This window comes from Benincasa hispida, chromosome 5 (genome assembly GCF_009727055.1).
Source record: "Benincasa hispida cultivar B227 chromosome 5, ASM972705v1, whole genome shotgun sequence".
Taxonomy (NCBI): domain Eukaryota; kingdom Viridiplantae; phylum Streptophyta; class Magnoliopsida; order Cucurbitales; family Cucurbitaceae; genus Benincasa; species Benincasa hispida.
The window spans coordinates 28297052-28302199 of NC_052353.1; positions in this window are offsets into that span (position 1 = coordinate 28297052).

Sequence of the window (5148 nt, forward strand, 5' to 3'; positions counted from 1 at the left end):
AACACTTTTGACTGGTACACAAACCTAGGGCCTGAAGTGATTGACAGTTGGGAACAACTAGAAAGGGAATTCCTGAACCGCTTCTACAGCACAAGGTGCATTGCTAGCATGATGGAGCTAGCAAACACCAAACATTGGAAAGGAGAGCCAATTATTGATTACATCAACCAATTGAGAGCTTTGAGTCTAGATTGCAAAGATAGACTCACTGAATTATCTGCATTGGAAATATGCACCAATGGCATGCACTGGGAACTTCTTTATATTCTGTAAGGTATAAAGCCTTGTACATTTGAGAAGTTGGCAACACGCACTCATGATATGAAGCTGAGCATCGCCAACAGGGGAACTAAATATTTCCGACTACCTGAAGAGAGAAAGGATAAGAAAGAAATCAAAGGCACTAAAAAGATTGTGAATAATGCCGTAATAGAATCTATGGTTATAACACGACCCCGATCAATTTTTTTCCCAAAGGAAAAGAAACAATGTTTGAAAGAAAGCATGATGACAGCTAGAAGTGTCGCCCAACTCTTAAAGAAAGACAGCAAAAGGTTTATCCATTCTTTGATTATGATATTGCAGACATGCTGGAGCAACTACTAGAGAAGAAACTTATTCACCTGTCAGAATGCAAGCGACTGGAACAAGCAAGAAAAGTAGATGATCCTAACTACTGCAAGTATCATCGAGGCGTTAGCCACCCAGTGGAAAATTTCTTCGTGTTGAAGGAGCTAATTCTGAAGTTGGCCCATGAAAAGAAGATTGAGATAGATTTGGATGAAGTAGCTCAAACAAATTACGCCACAATAATGATGACTTCAAGTGTTCCAACACCGTCTGCGTCTTATAATCAAAGAGAAAGCATGATTCAATGTGGAACCTTCGAGCCTACAGTTATTCGGTTCCAACAAGAAATTAAAACGACCGACTCTCAGAAGAAATATGAGCTTGTTGAAGATAATGACAAAGGGTGGATCCTCGTGACTCGTCGAAAGAGAAGACAACCAAATTCCACCCAAAAAGAGTTGTGCTCCTATCAAAGCAATAGAAGAGAAGGAACAAGACTCATTAAAAAAAAAAAAAAAAAAAAAAAAAGGCAAAAAGATGGCATGGAAGCCTAAGCATGTTAAAGAAGAATACAAGAACTTCCTTAAACTTCAGTGAATGGTAACTTTGGCAAAATTTCTCCTTAAAAGCTTCTTTGATAATCATCCAAATGAAGTATCGGAAGTTACTGCATGTCACGCTGTGAGCATATCGGAAGTCAGCAACAATCATATAACTACTGAAGAAGTCGATGATTCAAAAGAAATTGAGCAAAGAATTTCTATCTTCAATCGTATCAAGCCATCAACTACTCGATCTTCAGTCTTCCAATGATTGAGTATGGCCATGATAGAAGAAGAAAACCGATGTCCAACATCTATTGCAACTCGAACTTCAACTTTCAATAGGCTAAGTATCTTCACATCAAAGAAAGATCGACCTTCAACATCTTCTTTTGATCGATTCAAGACAACAAGTGATCAACATAAAAGAAGGATGAAAACTTTGAAGGAAACATCTTTTCATGAAGAAAACAATGGTGAGAAGATTTACAGTCGTGTCCCTTCACGCATGAAGAGGAAGTTGTCTATTAATATAAATGCAGAAGGTTCCTTGGTGGTGAAGCAAAAACTCATCATACTGACGAATCCTACAAATGAAGAGGATGATCAAATCCATAATGAAATTAGAGCTTCTGAAATTTAAATGTAGAAGCTCCTTATCGCAAGAGCCTAAACTGCATGCTGTTCTTGCCACGCATGAGCTTAGAAGGTGAACGACACTAAAAAAAAAAAAAAACTTTGTTTGAATACGTCATGACTTGATCCTAATCATTATAAAGGGTACGTAGGCAACTTAAAAAAATTTAAGTTCAGCCACATGAAAAAAAAATATTCTGTTGAACTATGTCATGAGTTGACCCTTGTCATTGTAAAAGACACATAGGCAGCTTAAAAGAATCTTCAAGTTCAGTCCAAAAAAAATATTTGAACTACGTCATGATTAGACCCCTTTCTTCAAAGGTACGTAGGCAACTTATAGAAATTTAAGTTCAATCCATCAAAAAAGGGTACCATAATCACCCTACGTGTGGCGCTACACGACAAAATGAAGATGTTCATTTCTACTGAGGGCAACAGTTCTACATTCCAGAGAGTTCAAAGAGAATTCACTAACAAGCAGAGGACTCCTAGACTTCTGAATTTGCACAAACCTTCAAGACACAAGTCTCTTGAAGATATAAATACTCGTCTAAGACTTCTACTTCAAAAACGTTCGGTGCTTCGCTTTTTCAAGTCAAGCGCATCCATTTAGTCAAGAGAAAATCAGAGGATCAAGTGTTAGAGATCAAGCCACAACGCATCAAGTCAACATTTACATCAACACCAACTCAAGTTACACTCCACGAAACAAGTTTCTCTAAAAATCTCGTGCAAACAAATTGAATATGTTCATCCCTTCTGGGTGCAATGCAACAAATTGAAGACATATATTGTCTACACGATACTACATGGGTTGGATGTGTACAATAAGGTTATTGTTAAAAAATTCAATTATCTTTTCATTCACTTAAATAAAGAAGTAGTGTTGGGCGTTGCTCACTTCAAGTTTAAAGCATCACTTGTCTATAGTTTGACTCTTCATCTTTAGCTACAGATGTTCTTCAAGATCAAGTTTAGAAGTTTTGCCGATGCTTCTTTAAATTAAAGTTTGGAGTCTTCACTAATGCTTCTTAAATTTCATGATTGAAGGATTTTTCAATGCTTCATCAAATTTAAAGCTTAGAGGTTTCGTTGGTGCTTCTCCATCTTCAATTTTAAAGGCTTCATCGATACCCCCTCCATCTTTAAGTTTAAAAGCTTAGTTAATGCTCCTTCATCTTCGAGTTTAAAGGCTTCATTGGTGCTTCTCCATCTACAAGTCTAGAGGCTTTGTTGGTACTTCTTCATCTTCAAGTTCAGAGATTTCGTCAATATTTCTCCATCTTCAAGTGTAAAGGTTTCTTTGGTGCCTTTCCATCTTTAAGTTCAAAGGTTTCGTCGATGCCCCTCCATCTTCAAGCTCAAAATCGACACTTCTCCATCTTTGAGTTTAGAGGGTCCACCGATGCTCTTCCATCTTCAAGTTCAGAGGCTTTGTCGATGCTTTTCCATCTTCAAGTTCGCAAGCTTCACCACTTTCTCTTTGAAGCCAGGTTTGGATGCTTCGCTCCTTCTCCAATATTGGTGCAACTTCCTTCCTTTTCCAAAATGTTGGTGCAGCTCTACCTCCTCTCTAAAATGTTGTTACAACTTTGCCTTCTCTACAAAAAAGTTGGTATAACTCCATCTCATCTCTAAAATTCAAGTCTGGTTCTCCTGGCTATGCCACATATGCAAGATCAAGTCTGGTCTTCCTGACTCCAACTCATATGTGAGATCAAGTCTGGTCTGCCTGGCTCTGCCTCATCTGTAGGATCACATCTGGTCTTTCTGACTCCACATCATATTCAAGATCAAGTTTGGTTCGTTTAGTTGATCTAGTGATCACCCCTGCAGGCTATACAGTCACCTACATAGGGGTTGTATCTAGTAGGAGTTAGATCGTTATTGGTGAAGCTGGCGACCAACCCTGCAGACAACACAGTCAATCATATAGGGGATGTGTCTAGCTAAAATCAGATCCTTGGGAGCTGTCGACTACCCCTGCAGGCTATACAGCCGCCCACAAGGGGTTGTTCTAACAGGAGTTGGATAAGTTGTTGGTGGAGCTGGCGACCACCCCTACAGGCTACACAGTCACCTATATGGGACTGTGTCTAGTAGGAGTCAGATCGTTGTTGGCGGAGCTAGCGACCACCCCTGTAGGCTACATAGTTTCCCACATAGGGGTTGTGTCTAGTAGGAGTCAGATCGTTGTTGGCGGAGCTAGCGACCACCCCTGTAGGCTACATAGTTTCCCACATAGGGGTTGTGTCTAGTAGGAGTCAGATCGTTGTTAACAGAGCTAGTGACCACCCCTGCAGGCTACACAATCGCCCACATAGAGGCTGTGTCTAGCAGGAGTCAGATCGTTATTAGTGGAGCTAGCGATCAACTCTACAGGCTATATAATCACCCACATAGAGGTTGTGTCTAATAGGAGTCAGATCGTTCTTGGCGGAGCTAGCGACCACGCCTACAAGCTATATAGTTGCCCACATAAAGGTTGTATCTAGCAAGAGTTAGATCGTTATTGGCGAAGCTTGTAGTCACATATCAAATTCCCTCTGCTAATATATAAATATATTTACATATATATGTGAAAAAAAAAAAACCAAAAAAGAACCCACCTTTTGGCCTCTTAAAGTGCAGGTTGCTAGTAACTCTAACTTCTAAAAAAAAAAGAAAAGAAAAAAAAGAAAAAAAAAAGAGGCAAGTTAGTTGAAAAAAAAAAAGACAAAAGAAAAGACAAAAATCAAAAGAAAAAAAAAAGAAAGAAAGAACGAAAACAAAAGAAGAAACAAACAAACTATAACGTGGGTGAAAAGTGTAAATTTTTAAAAGAGGAAGGAAATAAAAGAAGAAGAAAAGAAAGAAGATAATAGAGTAGGTTTGAATGGATTAGCCTTTGTGGGTTTGAATGGATTAGCCTTAAATCAAATGATATCAAAATCTATTTACATCAATTTTAAATTTGGGCATATTCCAAATTTTATCTCAAATTCATCCCAAATTAAAATTTGCTTATATTTCAAATTTTATCTGATATTCAAATCAAATTTAGCTTTTATCCTCAATCCAAATCAAATTCAGAGTAGAATCTCAAATTTATTTCAAATTAAAATTTGGCCATATTCCAAATTTGATCCAAACTCAAATTGTTCAACTTTAATATTAAATTGTGAATAAAATGTCAAGTTGAAATTTTGGCTATATTCCAAAATTTATTTCATACTCAAATCAAATTTAGTTTTTATCCTCCATCCAAATCAAATTCGGGATAAAATCTCAAATTTATTTCATAATAATATTTGGTCATATTCCAAAGGTTATCCAAACTCAAATTGTTCAAGTTTGAGATTAAATTATATATAAAATCTCACATTAAAATTTGGACATATTCCAAAATTTATCCCAA